The sequence below is a fragment of the Crinia signifera genome, chromosome 2 (genome assembly GCF_055691185.1).
Source record: "Crinia signifera chromosome 2, ASM5569118v1, whole genome shotgun sequence".
Lineage (NCBI taxonomy): Eukaryota > Metazoa > Chordata > Amphibia > Anura > Myobatrachidae > Crinia > Crinia signifera.
In genome coordinates, this window is record NC_139218.1 from 136,264,397 (window position 1) to 136,285,425 (window position 21,029).

General features: G+C 43.2%; 1 protein-coding gene across 1 annotated transcript in view; it reads left to right on the forward strand.

Annotated features, from left to right (window-relative positions):
* Window positions 1-508: 508 nt before the first annotated feature.
* The window catches only part of CNTN2 (contactin 2), an 87,075-nt gene continuing 66,554 nt past the window's right edge, over window positions 509-21,029 (forward strand). Inside the window, exon 1 of the mRNA XM_083172923.1 lies at window positions 509-684. The gene's annotated coding sequence lies outside the window, so the exon portion shown is untranslated. The remainder of the gene's footprint in view (window positions 685-21,029) is intronic.

The window sequence follows — 21,029 nt, forward strand, 5'->3', positions numbered from 1 at the left end:
ATTTGGTGGGAAAGGGAAATTGAACATCTCGGAGAACTTTCTAGTTATATAAATCACAGGCAAGTAACTTCCCAGTATGTCATTATACCATGGGGTAAACCAAAAACCTGCAGAAAGCCGTCTGAGCACAAACAAGCTCCACGCTGACATCACCTCAGTCAGTATAGAATTCGGGATTTAGTACAAATGTGTGAAATATATCTGTATGTTGTTTACATTCAAAAAGTTGTTACTGCAATGCTGAGTGCTATTGTCTCTATACACTGTTAATTAACAGATTATTCAGTTCACATTGAGTTCTACTGTATACCTGGATTGAAGTATAAGGAAAACATTGCATTTATCTCTATTATGATGTACCAGTATAAATAAAACTGACACAGTCTGTGCATCTGCCAATGTGTCTGTGCTACTGCTGCCCTCTGTCAGGGAGGACTCTGAAGAGAAAGGGAGGGAGTTAGAGAGACTGGAAAGAAGGGAGGGAGAGAAGGAGAGAGAGAGGGAGAGAAGGAGAGATAGGAGGAGCATATACTGATGCAGTCAGCTTGCAGTATCCTGATACACACACATATATATCCACACACTCTGAACCTGCACCCTCCTTCCTCGCTGCAGATTTCTGTGTGTGATGTGAACAGAGAGACAGAAGTACCCGCTGGTGTAGCACCTGTCTTTGGCATTCAGGTAGGATTTGTGATGTGTCACTGTTTGTGGTTGGCATGAAAACATTTATTTTGCAGCAGGTTATCCTTCTTATTCTTAGTCATTTACGGATGCTTATAGATGATTTTGGAGCACCTACTTTTTTGGCACAGGATGTTTTATTAAAGTGATTTTCCTGCATTAAGATTCAGGCTTTTAGATGGATAGTGTTTAACGTTAAATGCTCCCATGATTGGAGATGTACAGGAATGCATATCTTGGCAACATACATTAAGAGGCAGCTTGGCACCAAGTCAGGTGAGTCTATAGCTTAGTGAATACAGCAATAAACTCAGGGTGCTAAGCCTGGCCTTGGAGCCTCAGGAACACATTCTAGTAGACAGGGCACTTCTGGTGCTGATGCTGCATGGAAGTGTTCAGGCTCAACTAGGAAGCAATGCTTGGATAACCTGAAAACTGTGCTGCAGGAGACTAGACAGGTACAGGAGACTAGACAGGTACTGAACTCCTGCAGAACATTACATGGAAGACTATCGTACCCAGGTGATGGGAGTAATTCATCACAATAAGTTTGGATAAGTTTTAGCTGTTTTCCAAATGTATCAATATGAATAGTAAGTATGTGACTGACAGTCTGCAAATTATGGGGATGCTCTACAAAAAATAAACTTACTTGGTTCAGTTTGTATATTGGACCAGGTTCAGTAAGAGCAATACCTGAAAGATAATATGTGTTTGAGCCCAACTCTTCACTTTTCGTAGAACTGAATAGCGAGTAGGTGATGTGCGCTGATTGGGTGGACAAGACACAAGAACAAGTTTAAGTTCATATGAAAAGCCCTCGACTCTGAGGATGCTTTGACGTTTTGATGTCATGTACATTACTACCAGCTAAAGTTGGTATGGATGCTATGACTACATTACGCTATAGGCAATCCTTGTGGAAGATCTCATCCCTATGAGAAAAGATGACAGTGACTGCCCAGTAGTGTAACATTAGCCCTTATGGAAGTGTAACTACTGCTGTAAACTAAATCAAATTAATCAACATACAATCCTTAAATTGTGTTCTTATCTAGGCAATGAGAAAGATGCATATTATTAAAGGGCAGTACAATATGCTAGTAATATATAAGTAAATAACATATATGTATTTACTAGTCACATACAGTATAATATATGATGAAGCATCTATGGTAAAACAGCTTAGCATTAAATACAAAATGTAACCATTTAATAGAGTCACTGTCCAGCATGGCAAGAAGCCCCCTACTTCGTATAGCACTTACCCATTTACTCTCACTGCAGCCCGCTCTCAGCCAACGTGTACAGACTGACCACACCCCTTCTTAATCCTTTGAACCTTTAAGGAATACCCCTGACACCCCTTCCCTTACACTTCTCTTTCTCTGTTATGTATTTATTATATTATAATGAATGCAGTTTGCAATTTGAAATTTCAGATATTACTTATTAATTATTTAGTTTAGTTTTCTTTGCTTTAATCATTCTCACTGATTGTATCCCACTTCTGTTCACTAAAAGTTAAATTATAAAGAAAACCCTAAGTCTTATTTTATTTATATGTAGTAATGTGATTCTAACAACATGGTAGACCTGTGCTAAATCCAAGCATATATAAACAGCAAATTGTATACTGTGTGTTTGCCATGAGGATGGAGTTTGTTTCAAGTAGCTGATACTGTTTCAGTACAAACCTATGTTCTAGAATCACTCCTACTCTGTATGTCTACAAGTTTGAGAGAATTACCTATTTCTGTACAATTTAACATATATGTTCTCTGTTCTCATAGTGAATTTGTTTAAATCAATTTAGTTTCTCACCTGTACAGGTTAGGATCGATGAGTTTTGTCATATGTTGTCACACACACACTCTCTTAGCTGCCCATACAGTTTATACAGATTTATTGTCAGATCTGGCTGATTGGAACAAAAACCTGGTAATATCTGAGTGACAGTTTTCGGCAGTTTTCCAGCATTTCAAAGCAAATGGTTAATTGTTATCTGCTCTCATCCATTACCAGGTTTTTGTTCCAACCAGCCAGATCTGACAATCAATCTGTAGATGTATGGCCAGCTTTACTTTACATCCAGGTCTCCTCACAGAATAACAAGTGAGATAATTAGCTCCACCTGTGGATCTTTTAAAATGTGTCAGTGAGTAATGAATGCACCTGTGCACCTGGAAAACATGAACTGGGGGTACTTAAGGACCTAGGTTGGAACCACTGCACTAGAACCAGGGGAACACATGATTCTGCCAGCCTTTTTTTCTACTGTGCATCTGAGCAATTGACATTTTTACACTTATCCTAAATACCTCTGCACGTTTACAACAATGTGGTACATTTATATATTGCATACAGACAATCATTTTATTTAGTTTAAAAAGAAAAATAAAGTTTGTGGCACAAGTGACAATAAACTCCATGTTTCTTACAATACCAGGATAAGGCACAAATAAAATAAAAAAACTACACCACACCAAGCACAATAAATGGCAATAAGCCAGGGGTAGATAACATGGTTCCCCAGCTGCTGTGTAACAACAAGCCTCTGTAATGTGTTGACTGGGAATCCTGGGACTTGTAGCTCTACGAAGACAGGAGAAATGGTGTCTCGCTCTTCTACAAGGAATCGTGTCTCTGAAATGCTTTTCCAATCATTACTTCAATTATTATTTATATTTGTCTTTCTGTTTTCAAATTTGCAAACTCTCTTGATATACAGCTAAGCATATATACTGTAGATCAGCAGCAGACCCATTTAACAATGTCCTTTTTCTTTTTGGCTATGAAGTTAGAGCAGCTTATAACCCATCTGTTGCTGCACACCCTGCATATGAGTAACCTGGGGCAATGCACGCCATATCAAAAAAGCCTAAGAAATAGACAAATACTCTTTGTAGCTATCAACTGAGGAAGATCTAACTCAGACCACACACATCTCTCTTTCTCTCTCTCCCTACATTTAATGTGTGTTCTTATTTATATGTTATGCATCCACTACATGCAAATGTACACATCATTTTCTGAAATTTGAAGCACAAATAGCAAAACAAAGAAGCACAAAAAAACAAATACACATGTTTATACTGGACACCAACTTTAGATAGAAGATGAAATACAACAATATACTGTATCACTAGAGCATCAAGCATAGCTTTCATTCACATAAGAATAAACATCAAACATACTTATTCTAACGCTTAACGATAACACCTTTTTCTAAAATTTCCTACCAATCAAACAAACATGCCGTGCCAAGAAGTATATTGGTGCACCATGGTTATATAAGAACCTAAACAATAAATGTGCAAATGAGACATAAAACTACTACTTCTTATGTAACCCTTGCGAAATTATGATGTGTACAATTGCGGCTTTTCTTTGTTGTGTGTAATGTGTACTCTTATACTTTTCAATAAAAAGATTATTACAAAAAAAAAAGTGCAAATGCAGGGCTGCCACTAGGAATTTTGGGGCCCGGGATGGATTTCCAATCTGGGACCCTCCAGCCCCCACTTCCCCATCTACCCCCCCCCACCCCCCTCCCTTCACTTACCGCCCGACTCCTGCTGCAGGTCCCGAAGCACAGGCTTATTCAGTGCAGGATGCCAGCAGCCAATTTAAATGCAGCAGCGGCTGGTGAGCCAATCAGAGCCCGTGTACCGGCTGCCACTCTGATTGGTAACCGTACACAAGCTCTGATTGGCTCAAAAGTCGGTGCAGCATTTTAATTGGCGTCCTACATTAAAGGAGGCAGCACGGTGGAGGCAGGTTGCGATGCGCAAAATTAGTTGCCAGGGCCCTTCCAGGGGCCTGGGCCCGGGACAGCTGTACCCACAGCACCCCCCTGTCGGCGGCCCTGTGCAAATGAAAGCAACACAAATGTACCCAGAAGTATTGGTGTAAAGATCAGGAAAGGGGACTATAGCGAGATCAAGGACAGTCTATCAACCACATATCTAACAGGGATATCATCAAATTTGGTGTGGTTTATTTTGCTGACACTGACAATGCCTACATTCTTTATGTTGACATGAGCATATCAAAATCTTTGTAATGTCGGCATTGAACATTAAGCATGTTGGCACCAATGTAATGTTGAAATTTTTTAAATGTTGACACCAAAAATATTAAGACTGTGAATGTAGTCTATTTCTATGTCTATCCCTAACCCTGAAGGACATGTTGACATTGCAAATGTTACTATTTTGCAGGTGTCAGCATTAATGATGAGGTTTTTACTGTCACCATAATCAATGTCGATCTTCTGCTGACATTTGAACTGCATACAGATAGAGCCCGTCTCATTGTTGTCCGGCTCTTGCCAGACTGTTCCCGCTGGCGAGAGCCGGTGGAGAGGGACTCCATTAGACTTAGTCTCTCTTGTCGGCTGGGCAGCGGCATCCTGCCCTTTTACACTGGCGTCCACCCCGCCACCCCGAAGGTGGTGGTTTGTGAGCTGGTGGGAAATCTGCCAACAGGGACACCCACAAGTCATCTCCAGCTGAAGGGGCAAGCCCAGACCCAAGGTGAGCTGCTGGGTTGCCCCCAGCCTCTGTGCACTCCCCTAGCCCCCCAAAGTGAATGTATGCTGCACACAGGCATCCATTTACCTCCTCCCTGCCTGTATGCAGAGTACAGCAGACAGCAGCGGAGGCTGTGTGCATCCCCCTGCCGAACCTTCATCCATTGGTGTAAACAGGAACCGGGTCGAATGACCCTGCATACCTGTTTACACTGCCCACCACCCCATCCTCCGCGTGTTCCACCCTGGTCAGGAACAAGCTAGTATTCACAGGAAATTGGTGTTTTTGCCTCGGTGTAAAAGGGGTATTAGAGAAGAATGTAAATCTAACTAAAAATAACTAACAAGGTATTACAAGCAAGCTCATGGAAGGGTAAGAAGATGAAAACAAAAGAGGGCACCTCACTCTCTGAGAGAACAAGTACCGGGAGAAAAGGGCCTGATTCAAATATGTCACTTTTTCAGCTGAGCAATTATCGGTCAAAGTAGCGCACACGGAGGGGGGTGTTTTTCCAGAGACAGACTTGATACACCTGCGATCAGAGTTGCCCGGCTACTGACGGTTCAGCCGTCAGTGGTACAGCGTTGGGTGGCTTTAATAACCAAGCTGAATAACTACCACTGTACAGGCAGTAGCCTGTCAGCTCTGATGTGACTCCATTTCTCACTCTGGATGCACTGGGGCTGACCACAGAGCTGCATGAAAGACAATGCTGGGTCAGTGTCTCTTCTAGCACTGACTGGTTGCAGTGGCTGTAGTCAAGGTCCAGACCAGGCTGTCAGGGAGGTGGTGCAGTGTGTTGCCAGCCGCCAAACGGTGTATTGCCAGATGCTCACTGCCCCCCGGTTTTTATCACCCTGACTCCAGCCAGCTATACCTCCTGCACTGTGTCAGCAAGTGAAGATAGCTGCATCAGGCAGCTCCTGAAGAATAAGCGGCCAACCTGGAGGAACTCTGGGAGCAATGTCAACACCGTAGAAGTTTGGGGGGACTTGATTCAGTACGAATGGTGGTACGGATGGTGTAATGGTTAGCATTACTGCCTCACAGCACTGAGGTCATGGTTCCATTCCCACCATGGCTCTAACTGTGCGGAGTATATTCTCCCCGTTCTTGCTCCTAACAAATTAACCCTAGAATGTCTGTCTGTGCATGTGGTAGGGAATATACATTGTAAGCTTCACTGGGGCAGGGACCGATGTGAATGTTCATATATTCTCTGTAAAGCGCTGCGGAATATGTGTGCGCTATATAAGAAACTCTTAATAAATAAATAATAAATTCACTTCAGAGTTTTGATGTAGTACTTTATCTCCTACTGGCTATGAATGGCTCTTAGGTTTAGGCACTAGGGGTAAAATTAGATCTAGGCTGCGGAGTTGGAAGGTCTGTGGAGAGAGAAGGCTAGGGTGAGGCACTCCCTCACCTGAGGAAAAGGTGGTGAGGCTGCAGGGTGGGGGTTAGAATTAGGCAACGGGTACAGGGGTTGGGGATAAGTACTAGTGGCGAGGGAGGGTTAGGGTTATGCTGTATTGAGTAGGGTTAGGCTTTGAGGAGGGAGGGTTAGGGGAAAAGGTAACTAACCTGACCCCTATTGGAATTCCATCCTTCAGGCTGCCAGCATCAGGATTCAGAACACGGTCATCTCAGGGTTGCCGACTTTCAAAAAATCCTCTCCGGGAGAAGCCCGGAGAGGAATCTTGCATTACGAGTTTTGGGGGCGGGGCTTAACAGTGATGTCATTAAGCCCCGCCCCCATTACGACAAATAACAAAGGAACTGATATCCATGGAGGGGGCGGGGCTAAAACGTCACGATTGTGCCGTTTTAGCTCCGCCCCCTCCCCTGAGACCCGCGGATTGCGGCATATAAATGCAGCGATCGGGGGGCTCAGTGGGGGTCCCCCTGATTCCGGGAGGGTTGCCCACCCTTCCGGGGGCCGGGAGGAAGGACCCGATTTTCGGGAGACTCCCGCAAATTCCGGGAGGGTCGGCAACCCTGCGTCATCTCCAACGCCAGACATCCATATGTAAAATATATATATATATAGATAGTCCAAATCTGCCGTCACTCAATGATGAGAATAGGAATAAATAAACAGCGGGCCCCGGTGCCCAATGAAAGATCAGTACACAAACTCCAAAAGAATGGCACTCCAGAGGCAAAGGTACAGCATATGAAAAAAGCGTGTATTAAAACATCAAGCTTTCGGGGTTTGATCCCCTTCGTCAGGATACACTACAGCAAAGAAGCACCACACAAAACATACATAAATACCTGGTACCTGAAGTCCCTCCGCCCTCCGTCGTCCATTGCACGAGGCGCACGCACTCACCGCCGGAAGTCGGGCTTTAGTGACATCTTCAGACATGGAGTGTGCTGAAGCGCCGTTGCTAGGCAACCGGCGCCGCTTGCGTTCCACTCGGCATCCATCTTGCCACCCTCCACACTTATATATATATATACATACACTCGGACACAGTAGTTCAATGGAAAAATAAAGTGAATTCAGGCCAGAGGGTGTGGTATGGTGGTCTGACAATCGGGATCCCGACGGGCAGTATCCCAATGTCAGAATACTGACTGCCGACGCTCCAACGTAGGGCGAGCACAAAGAAGCCCCTTGCGGGCCCGTTGGCTAACTTCGCTCACCACATTTTCTATTCTCCTTCTATGGGGGTCATGGATACCCACAAGGGAGAATAGCCCCTGTGAGTTGGGATCCCCCCTGTTGGAGCACCAGCAGTCGGAATTCCAACCTCAGGATTTGTCCATTTAACTGTTTTGTCCGAGTGCCTCCTTTCTTCTTGGATTTAGATGTTTTCTATTTGGAGGGCACCAGAATTGGTGACTTATAGAGCTCAGTATATATACACACACGAACATGTAAATTTGGAAACCGCCCATAAAATTCCAGCGTTTGCCCCTGGGCCAGCTGCACAAGCATGATGACTGAATTATGATCAAATGCGAATACACCTGCAGTGATGATTATTATGTAAGGGATTGACAGACTTGGGTCATTATGTAAGAAGTACCAGGGACTGGTGGCAAAAACACTGGCATGTCATAACTATTTTCTGAGCATGTATCTGCCGTCTCAGTTCCCGTGGCCATTCTGTGTGACCATAGGGTTTCTTAGATGGCCAATTATTAAAGCATTAGCTGAGATTTGCGAGGCCATCGGTGGAAATCTACCTACATTTCCATCAATGGCACTACGGAGTTACCACCACAGTAGTCATAAATAAAATAAAGTGGGTACAAATCAGAGAGCCCAGATTGCAAGGAAGGTAGAAATTATGGGTCAGACCACATTAGACTCTGGGGATATTCAAAACTCTTCCATTCGGATAAATACAGTATTTGTGCTTCATGTGGAGTCTAGACAATCTGTCTTTCGCATGCACAATTAGGATTCTAAGATAGCACACGGCCAGAGTGAAATCATCGTAAAAAGAAGCCAACTAGGATGTCCCATCTACCAGAAATCCTCTGAGAACAATTAATATACATTTCATATACCGTAAATATGTGCAATTGACATACTTAATGTTTTATGAATGAATCTATACATGGCAAACAAAGCTTTGCATTTATTTCAATGTCATATTCTTTTTTATGGAGAGGATGGCATGTGAAAACCACACTGAAATTAATGGCAGAAATTAATGACAGAAGTTAATTAAGGAAGGCTTGCCTGCCATCTAAAGCCTGCATCTTAAGCAAGTCATCTAAAGCAAGCAATGAGTTAGAACTGGAGTTTGGACTGGATTTGGACATAAACCGAAACACTGCCACATTTTATTTTCGCTTTTTCCCAAATTACCATCTGTCTTAGCCTCTGAACTGAGGAAAGCTATGTATTACTCTTCGTTTTACTGTTTCTTTACCATGATCTTCATCATGTACCTCTGCCCCCACTGTATGCAAAGCCTGTATGCTGTACCTACACTGGTTGCACACCCTGCCAGCAACAATCTGTACAGTGCACCTCAGATATTTACCTCTGTGTGCAGGATGTAGTGTCCATTCTTGCACCCTCCATGTTTTGGGGCCTATGCTTTTTCCTCTGTACTGCATGGGGTGTTGCTCTCTGCCTTTGTGCTTCTGGTGCTCCTTGGTCTGTATTTCAGCACTGAGTTGCAGGCCGGGCAGTGATGGAAGCACCGTGGGGTAGAGCGGCACCCTGAGTAGGGGGGAGGGGCTGGGTTTTGGGAGTTGCAGGGTGCTAGAGTGTACACAGAGATTGTATTACTTAATGCAGAGTTATCATACTATTATACATATCAGTTTTCCCATATGTATCTCCTACAGCATAACCATCGTAGTGCGCCCAAAATGGCTGCCTTATTTGGTATGCCTGCGGATAGGATGAAAAACACATGGACCCGATGGTTACGATGGGACACTAGCACTAGGACGCTGAAAACACCCATTTTGTGTTATCTCTTCTGGGCGTGACCTATTTCCCCCAAGGTAATCCTACGTTGTGCACCCAAGACTGCTGCCGCGTCTGGTACCTTCTATGGTTGGAATATATAACCCATAGAAATTATTACCCAAAATGTCTGCACCAACCCAGCAGTATGCTTAATGTGCTCTCTACGTTAAATCCTTAATTCTCTCTGTTTTTAAACTTCAGGCAATTCTAATGCCTTTGTTCATTGTACCATGTTTTCAATGTATTTTAAGCGACTTTGAGTCCTATGGGAGAAAAGTGCTATATAAATAAAATTATTATTATATAATCAAGGAAATACAAAATAAGTAAATGTATCAATCATAACAAGGCAGAAAGACAAATATAATTTAAGTAAAGAAGCAAAAGAAGGTAATATATCTCCAGGAGAGGGCAGCCAGCTTGGCAAAACAGGGAGAGGGACCACATGGCATATTGCAAATGGGGGTGGGGTGTTTTCAAATAAGTAGGCTGTATAAAGAGTGTGACACACACGATTGCATCCTTGTGGCCACGCTCCCACTGCACAATGCTGGTTTATTGCATGAATTGCATCATCTGTGCACCACGAGTTGTGGTGGGGTGTGGGGGACTTGTGCACCTTTCTAGGGACTCTTGATGGGACTCCCAATTTTCAGGAGCCTCCCAGGTGTTTTGGGAGGGTAGGCAAGTATGTGTGAAAGTTGCGACTAATGAGTAATATTTAGCAGCAACAAAGGCATAAAAAAGCACTACAAAATCCAAATGTGTAAATAACATTACCCCATAAACATAAGCAACTAACACCATAAATGTTAAAGAAGAGTAGAAAGACAAACAGCAAGAACAGTATCTGAATTTCATTTACCACCCAAAGTAGCTATAGAGGTATGCATAGTGGCATTGGGTATGGATCATTGGATAGACACCAACTAGGTCGTCAAGCATTAGGTCAACACCACTAGGTCGACATGCATGAAGGTCGACATGACTAAAGGTCAACATGACTGAAGGTCGACAGGGTCATTAGGTCAACACAAGCATTAGGTCGACATGGGGAAGGTTGACAGTCCAAAGGTCGACTTGGGGTTTTTGACTTTTTTTTCCCCAAAAGTCGAAATGGACACTGAAGTGTAGCACCGCGTCCTCTCACATGGCTCGCTGCGCTCGCCATGCTTTAGGCACGGTGCCTCGCTATGCTTGCCATACTATTTTATTCTCCCTACACTCGGCACACTATTTTATTCTTCCACCATGCCCTAGTTGATGGTGGGGCATGAAATACCGACTGTTGTCACAATGGGGGTTATTCTAGTCCATTCTTTCTGACAAAATCCTTCTTAGATGGACAAAACCATGTGCACTGCAGGTGGGGCAGATGTAACTTGTGCAGAGAGAATTAGATTTGGGTGGGGTTTTTCTTCAAAGTGAGATCTATATTGAAGTGTAAAATCATGCAGTCAGTATTTTCCCTGCACAGAAACAAAATAACTCACCCAAATCTAATTCTCTCTGCACATGTTACATCTGCCCCCCTGCAGTGCACATTTTTTTGTCCATCTAAGAAGGATTTTGTCAGAAAGAATGAACTAGAATAAACCCCCAGATGACTATATCCCAAAAGCAGAACATGATCCCTAGAAAATGGTATGGGGTCCTCCGTTTTCAAACTTTGAAGATACATAACTTTGGAATTTATTAAAGGAGCAGACACCATCTGCAGATAGCATTGGTTCTCTGTGCCATGCTCTTGGATGTACATGGGATGTAGTACAAAGAGAGATCCATTCAGAACCCTCTGCCCTTGTTTCCCTCACTCTGCCAGACATCAAGCTCTTTGTACACATGTGTGAACCCCATGGGGTAATTTCAATAAGATGGGAGTTCTATTGAAGATGGGATGTTGCCCCTAGCAACCAATTAAATTCTACTTCTTATTTATTTATTTATTTAGCATCTTCTAGAAAATAATAGATAGGATCTGACTGATTGCTTTGGGCAACATCCCATCTTCAAAAGATCTACCATCTTAGTACATTTACCCGCAAGCAGGCACCTTAGCTTTGCCAAGTCCCACTTGGTGGTGTTACATTTTACTGCTACGGTACTAACAGTGATAGAGTTAACCCCTTCCCGCCGCAGCCTGTTTTTGCCTTCCTGACAGAGCCCTTTTTTTCAAATCTGACAGGTATCACTTAAGTGGGGATAACTTTTTTTTGCTTTTACTTATCCCAGTGATTTTGAGATTGTTTTCTCGTGACACATTGTACTTCAAGTTAGTGGTAAATTTGGGTCGATACAGTCTGTGTTTTTTTGTGAAAAATACCAAAATGTCGTAAAAAAATGGAAAATTTAGCAATTTTCAAAATGTTAAATTCTCTGCTTGTGAGACAAATAATCATACCACTCAAAATAGTTATTAACTAACATAGACCATATGTCTACTTTATGTTGCCATCATTATTTCAACCTCCTTTTAATTTTTTTGGACACTAGGAGGCTTAAAATATGAATAGCAAATTCTCAAATTTTCAAGAAAATTTCAAACACTGATTTTTTTAGGGACCAGTTCAGTTCTGATGTGACTTTGAGGGACTTGTATGTGAGACACCCCCATAAATTCTGCCATTTCAAAAACTGCACCCCTCACAGTATTCAAAACAGCATTTTGGAAGTTTGTTAACCCTTTAGGTGTTTCACAGGAATTAAAACAAAGTGTAGGTGAAATTTCAAAATTTCATTTTTTTTGCAGATTTGCAATTTTAATACATTTTTCTAAGGAACACAGTAGATTTTACTAGAGAAATGTGACTAAAAATTGATTCCCCCAATTCTTTTGTTTTCATAAATATCCTATATGTGGCCCTAGTGTGCACGTTGACCAAACCACAGGCTTCATAATAGAAGGAGCACCTACTTGATTTTGGAGCCTCCTTTTTATGAGATTATTTTTTAGGCACCATGTAGGTTTCTAGGCACCATAAGATGCTAAAAGTTAGGAACCCCCCCACAAGTGACCCCATTTTGCAAACTACACCCCTCAGGGAATTCATCTAGGGGTATAATGTACATTTCAAACCCCCAGGGGTTTCACCAATTGTGGTACAACTGGGCAGTGAAAATGAAAAATTAAATTTTTTACACAAAAATGCAGTTCTGGCTCAAAATTTTTCATTTTCACAAGGAATGAAGGAGACAAAGCACCCCAAAATCTGTGCCCCAATTTCTCCCGAGTACGGCAATGCCTAACATGTGACCAAAAAATACCATTTGGGTGCATGGCAGGACTCAGAAGGGAAGGAGTGATTTTTGGATTTTGCAGCTCAGATTCTGGTGGAATTTTGGTGGGTGCTATGTCGCATTAGCAAGACCCCCAAAGCACCAATACAGTGGAACCCCCCCACAAGTGACCCCATTTTGCAAACTACACCCCTCAGGGAATTCATCTAGGGGTATAGCGTACATTTCAAACCCCCAGGGGTTTCACCAATTTTGATACAACTGGGCTGTGCAAATGAAAAATTACATTTTTTTACACAAAAATGCAGTTCTGGCTCAAAATTTTTCATTTTCATAAGGTATGAAGGAGAAAAAGCACCCCAAAATCTGTGCACCAATTTCTCCCGAGTATGGCAATGCCTCACATGTGACCAAAAAATACCATTTGGGTGCATGGCAGGACTCAGAAGGGAAGGAGTGATTTTTGTATTTTGCAGCTCAGATTCTGGTGGAATTTTGGTGGGTGCTATGTCGCATTAGCAAGACCCCCAAAGCACCAATACAGTGGAAGCCCCCCACAAGTGACCCCATTTTGCAAACTACACCCCTCAGGGAATTCATCTAGGGGTATAGTGTACATTTCAAACCCCCAGGGGTTTCACCAATTTTGATACAACTGGGCTGTGCAAATGAAAAATTACATTTTTTTACACAAAAATGCAGTTCTGGCTCAAAATTTTTCATTTTCATAAGGTATGAAGGAGAAAAAGCACCCCAAAATCTGTGCCCCAATTTCTCCCGAGTACGGCAATGCCTCACATGTGACCAAAAAATACCATTTGGGTGCATGGCAGGACTCAGAAGGGAAGGAGTGATTTTTGTATTTTGCAGCTCAGATTCTGGTGGAATTTTGGTGGGTGCTATGTCGCATTAGCAAGACCCCCAAAGCACCAATACAGTGGAAGCCCCCCACAAGTGACCCCATTTTGCAAACTACACCCCTCAGGGAATTCATCTAGGGGTATAGTGTACATTTTAAACCCCCAGGGGTTTCACCAATTTTGATACAACTGGGCTGTGCAAATGAAAAATTACATTTTTTTACACAAAAATACAGTTCTGGCTCAAAATTTTTCATTTTCATAAGGTATGAAGGAGAAAAAGCACCCCAAAATCTGTGCACCAATTTCTCCCGAGTATGGCAATGCCTCACATGTGACCAAAAAATACCAGTTGGGTGCATGGCAGGACTCAGAAGGGAAGGAGTGATTTTTGTATTTTGCAGCTCAGATTCTGGTGGAATTTTGGTGGGTGCTATGTCGCATTAGCAAGACCCCCAAAGCACCAATACAGTGGAAGCCCCCCACAAGTGACCCCATTTTGCAAACTACACCCCTCAGGGAATTCATCTAGGGGTATAGTGTACATTTCAAACCCCCCGGGGTTTCACCAATTGTGGTACAACTGGGCAGTGAAAATGAAAAATTAAATTTTTTACACAAAAATGCAGTTCTGGCTCAAAATTTTTCATTTTCACAAGGAATGAAGGAGACAAAGCACCCCAAAATCTGTGCCCCAATTTCTCCCGAGTACGGCAATGCTTCATGTGTGACCAAAAAATGGCAGGACTCAGAAGGGAAGGAGTGATATTTGGATTTTGCAGCACAGATTCTGGTGGAATGTTGGTGGGTGCTATGTCGCATTAGCAAGACCCCCAAAGCACCAATACAGTGGAACCCCCCCACAAGTGACCCCATTTTGCAAACTACACCCCTCAGGGAATTCATCTAGGGGTATAGCGTACATTTCAAACCCCCAGGGGTTTCACCAATTTTGATACAACTGGGCTGTGCAAATGAAAAATTACATTTTTTTACACAAAAATGCAGTTCTGGCTCAAAATTTTTCATTTTCATAAGGTATGAAGGAGAAAAAGCACCCCAAAATCTGTGCACCAATTTCTCCCGAGTATGGCAATGCCTCACATGTGACCAAAAAATACCATTTGGGTGCATGGCAGGACTCAGAAGGGAAGGAGTGATTTTTGTATTTTGCAGCTCAGATTCTGGTGGAATTTTGGTGGGTGCTATGTCGCATTAGCAAGACCCCCAAAGCACCAATACAGTGGAAGCCCCCCACAAGTGACCCCATTTTGCAAACTACACCCCTCAGGGAATTCATCTAGGGGTATAGTGTACATTTCAAACCCCCAGGGGTTTCACCAATTTTGATACAACTGGGCTGTGCAAATGAAAAATTACATTTTTTTACACAAAAATGCAGTTCTGGCTCAAAATTTTTCATTTTCATAAGGTATGAAGGAGAAAAAGCACCCCAAAATCTGTGCCCCAATTTCTCCCGAGTACGGCAATGCCTCACATGTGACCAAAAAATACCATTTGGGTGCATGGCAGGACTCAGAAGGGAAGGAGTGATTTTTGTATTTTGCAGCTCAGATTCTGGTGGAATTTTGGTGGGTGCTATGTCGCATTAGCAAGACCCCCAAAGCACCAATACAGTGGAAGCCCCCCACAAGTGACCCCATTTTGCAAACTACACCCCTCAGGGAATTCATCTAGGGGTATAGTGTACATTTTAAACCCCCAGGGGTTTCACCAATTTTGATACAACTGGGCTGTGCAAATGAAAAATTACATTTTTTTACACAAAAATACAGTTCTGGCTCAAAATTTTTCATTTTCATAAGGTATGAAGGAGAAAAAGCACCCCAAAATCTGTGCACCAATTTCTCCCGAGTATGGCAATGCCTCACATGTGACCAAAAAATACCAGTTGGGTGCATGGCAGGACTCAGAAGGGAAGGAGTGATTTTTGTATTTTGCAGCTCAGATTCTGGTGGAATTTTGGTGGGTGCTATGTCGCATTAGCAAGACCCCCAAAGCACCAATACAGTGGAAGCCCCCCACAAGTGACCCCATTTTGCAAACTACACCCCTCAGGGAATTCATCTAGGGGTATAGTGTACATTTCAAACCCCCCGGGGTTTCACCAATTGTGGTACAACTGGGCAGTGAAAATGAAAAATTAAATTTTTTACACAAAAATGCAGTTCTGGCTCAAAATTTTTCATTTTCACAAGGAATGAAGGAGACAAAGCACCCCAAAATCTGTGCCCCAATTTCTCCCGAGTACGGCAATGCTTCATGTGTGACCAAAAAATGGCAGGACTCAGAAGGGAAGGAGTGATATTTGGATTTTGCAGCACAGATTCTGGTGGAATGTTGGTGGGTGCTATGTCGCATTAGCAAGACCCCCAAAGCACCAATACAGTGGAACCCCCCCACAAGTGACCCCATTTTGCAAACTACACCCCTCAGGGAATTCATCTAGGGGTATAGTGTACATTTCAAACCCCCAGGGGTTTCACCAATTTTGATACAACTGGGCTGTGCAAATGAAAAATTACATTTTTTTACACAAAAATGCAGTTCTGGCTCAAAATTTTTCATTTTCATAAGGTATGAAGGAGAAAAAGCACCCCAAAATCTGTGCCCCAATTTCTCCCGAGTACGGCAATGCCTCACATGTGACCAAAAAATACCAGTTGGGTGCATGGCAGGACTCAGAAGGGAAGGAGTGATTTTTAGATTTTGCGGCTCAGATTCTGGTGGAATGAATGGTGGGTGCTATGTGGCATTAGCAAGACCCCCGAAGCACGGTGAAATGATGAACCTAATAATCCATAGATGTGTGGTATATTTTAAAACACTCCTTTATACATAGGCCGGGTTTGTCAGGGCAAGTGTCACACTGGAAAATAGTTTGCTTTCTTATTCCCTTTTTATAGCAAACTTTGCACCTTTTTTGTGTCCTGCCCTTTTTTCCAGTGGAGGGGATTTCATCAGGAAAATGCTGCCCTGGTACAATACGGGGGCCAGTACTAGAAGTACTGGGGCCCTCTGCCTGCTGGTTCCCAAATATTAGGCTCTTTATGACTTCCTCTTGAAAGTGCATAAATGTCCCCCTCTGGCTGGTAGAACGGAATAGCACGTAAGCGTTATACAGTGCCATCTGGATGATATACACGGCCAGCTTCTTGTACCAGATTTTTGTTTTCCGCAGGGCACTGTACGGCTTCAGTACCTGATCTGAAAGATCCACTCCGCCCATGTACTTATTGTAATCCAGGATACAATTAGGTTTTGAGGTGTGGGTACTGGTACCTCGTACAGGGACGGAGGTGGTACTGTCTCCGTGAATTGTTGTCAGTATAAGGACATCCCTCTTGTCCTTATATTTGACCAACAACATATTTTCGGTGGATTGTGCCCTGCTTTCACCCCTTCTCATTACTTGGGCAATGTGCGTTTTTGGGAGGCCTCTTTGGTTCTTGCGCACAGTACCGCAAGCTGCTGTACCTCTTGAACCAAGGGCCTTAAACAGGGGGATGCTAGTGTAAAAGTTATCCACATAGAGGTGATAACCTTTATCCAGGAAGGGGTGCACTAAATCCCAGACAATTTTTCCACTAACACCTACGAGGGAGGGGGGGGGGGCATTCTGGCGGTTCAATTCTTGAATCCTTCCCTTCATATACCCTAAACCTGTGAGTGTACCCTGAGGTGCTTTCACACAGCTTATACATTTTTATGCCATACCTTGCCCTCTTATTGGGAAGGTACTGGCGGAATTTAACCCTTCCTTTAAAATGTATAAGGGACTCGTCTATGCAAATGAATTTATCTGGGATGTACATCTCTTCAAATTTGGCACTGAAATGATCAATGACCGGCCTGACTTTGAATAGCCGGTCAAAGGTGGAATCATCTCTGGGTGGGCACTGTGCATTATCGTTGTAATGCAAAAATTTAAGGATTAACTCAAAACGAGTCCGGGTCATGGCCATACGGTAAAGTAGGGTGCTGTACAAAACATCTGTACTCCAATATTGCCTAATTTCTGGCTTTTTTACTATGCCCATATGAAACACCAGACCCCAAAACGTCAGCATCTCTACTGCATCTACAGGGGTCCACCTAGCAAATGATGACGTGGGGTTTTGAGCAATAAACTGCTGGGCATATAAATTAGTTTGGTCCACCATTAAATTTATAAAATCATCAGAGAAAAATAATTTGAAAAAGTCAATTTCTCTGAGACCTGTGGAATCAAATTGGATTCCTGGGATGGCCAAAAACTCAGGAACCTGGGGCTCAAAATTGTCTGGTGGTGGGGTCCATACGAGATCAATTATTGGGGGGGGTCTCAGCTGCTCTACGGGGGCGTCTTTGAGGGGGTCCCTCATCACTAGAGGAGGAAGAGGAGCTTAAGATGAATCCTTCAAATTCCCCGCTTGCCTCACTGGCTGTGTCAGAGTCAGAGGCAAGCATGGCATATGCCTCCTCCGCTGAATACATTCTTCTGGATGACTGGGATGACATTTGGGATGACATTTGGGATGACATTTTTATTTTTGTGTTTCTGGTAGTGAAATGTTTCAACACGTGTATAGTGTAGGGGGGTACAAACTTTATTTCAACACGGGGGGTATGTAGTGTGTAGTGTGTATGTAGTGCAGAAAAAAAAAATACTTTATACAGGAATTTGATCCCAATAAAAAAAAAAAAAATTGAAGGGGTAAAAAAAAAAAAAAAAAAGGTCCTGCGCCAAAAATTGAGCACAGATGTTGGTCAGTAACGTCCGTCACTGAACAGCGCTCAAAGGCAACAGGAATTTGATCAAAAAAAAAAAATAGATCAACCCTGTGCCGAAAAAGCTGATCAGTGATGTACGTCACTGATCAGTGCACAGTGGCCACAGGACACCCACAAAATCACAGTGTGTGTAAAAAAAAAAATTAAAAAAAAGACCCCACAGCACCCTCAAAAAAAAAAAAAAGGTGATCAGTGATGCGACACTGATTACCAGTGAGGGGCAGCAGGTGCACAACCTTTGGTGCAACTGACAGTGCAACTGGCAGCAACTGACAGGTATATATTAAAAAAAAAAAACCCCTGCACCCCCAAAAAGTTGCTGATCAGCACAGATATACTGATCAGCACAAAAGGGGGGGTAGCAGACACAAAATATAACACTCTCTATCACTCTCTGTCACTATCTCTCTCTATCTCTCACTATCTATCACTCTATGACACTGCAGCAGCAGCACTGACAGTTATATATATAAAAAAAAAACTGCACCCCCAAAAAGGGGGGGTAGCAGACACAAAATATAGCACTCTCTATCACTCTTTGTCACTATCTCTCTCTATCTCTCACTATCACTCTATGACACTGCAGCAGCAGCACTGACAGTTATATATATATATATATAAAAAAAACCTGCACCCCCAAAAAGGGGGGGTAGCAGACACAAAATATAGCACTCTCTATCACTATCTCTCTCTATCTCTCACTATCTCTCACTATCTATCACTATCTATCACTCTATGACACTGCAGCAGCAGCACTGACAGTTATATATATATAAAAAAAAAAACTGCACCCCCAAAAAGGGGGGTAGCAGACACAAAATATAGCACACTCTGTCACTATCTCTCTCTATCTCTCTCTATCTCTCTCTATCTCTCTATCTATAACTCTATCACACTGCAGCAGCAGCAGGAAGTCACAAGAAGTCAGATCCAGGAAGCATCCAGCACGCTACAAGCAGTGATCAGGTGATCAGGTAAGTATTTTGCAAGGATCAGGTCAGTATATCACGGCAGATAGGTATGGTGACCGCACTGCACGCAATTCCAGACCGGAATGGCGTCTGCAGTGCAGTCACCGTTAGTTTAAATCACCCTCCATGGCTGTGATTGGTCCGTCGGTCCGGCGAACCAATCACGGCCTTTGGGGGCGGGTGGGGTGAGGTGGGGTGACACCAGTGTCACCCTTACACCCCGTGGTGATTGGTGCTGTACTTTACAGCACCAATCACCACCGATCCCTGTGTCACCGGCGAACGTTATTCGCCGGTACACAGAAAACGCTGTAATTGGCTGTTCACATTTGAACAGCCAATCACAGCGATCGCCGACGGGGGGGAGGCATCGCCACCCCCCCTGGGCATGCAGGGACATGTCTGCTGTCAGGGACAGCAGACATGTTTAAACTGTCACCGCGTCTATAGACGCGGTGACAGTTAAATGGCATGACGTACATTTATGCCATGTGTCGGGAAGTACATCCCGGCCATGACGTAAATGTACGTCAAATGTCGGGAAGGGGTTAAGGTGGCCATACATCTACAGATTGATTGTCAGATCTGTCTGGTTGGAACAAAAACCTGGTAATGAATGAGAGCAAATAACAGTTGACCATTTGCTTTAAAATGCTGGAAAACTGACAAACTGTCATTCAGATACTATCAGGTTTTTGTTCCAGCCAGCCCAATCTGACAATCGATCTGTAGATGTATGGCCACCTTAAGTTTGGCAGTTGAGCTGTCACCGCACTGGAGCAATGTTGGATTGTGTTTTAGTATCTAGTGCTGCTATTTTCAGGAAGTTGGACACTAAAGTAACACTGCCGAGACGCAATACTTGATGAATAGACCCTTATAAGGGAAAGCATTGAAAGGGTATAGTACTGCATACCAACAACTACCAGCACATACATTGTGCATCTGCTTTTTTTCCTCTTCACACTACTGAGATGCTGCTGTGAAATAGACACCTCCTGGACCATATTTCCATTTCAGTGCACTCTATGCGGAGGGAATGGTCTAAGGCAGTGGTGTCAAACTCATGGCCCTCCAGCTGTTGTGAAACTACACATCCCAGCATGCCCTGCCACAGAATTTATATAATTGCTGAAACTGTGGCAGGGCTTGCTGGAATGTGTAGTTCCACAGCAGCTGGAGGGCCATGAGTTTGACACCACTGGTCTAAGGAGCAAACTGATTATCCAGGGACATCTTTGGGGGTTCTTGCAGCGCCACTCAGCACATGTAGTATAGAAGATAAAGCTAGTGCTCTTCACAGCAGGAGGAGTGGAAGAAATGGAGAGGAACCTGGATGAATGTCTTAGTGAGAAGAAAACAATGTTGGTAAGAAATATATACATAATCCAAACTTAATGAAGTCTCCAAATAATGCCCCTATGCAGAGGTTGCATACACATACTACAATAGAGAGACATGAGTGTAGGGGAGATGTAACATCCCGCAATCATGGCCACCAATA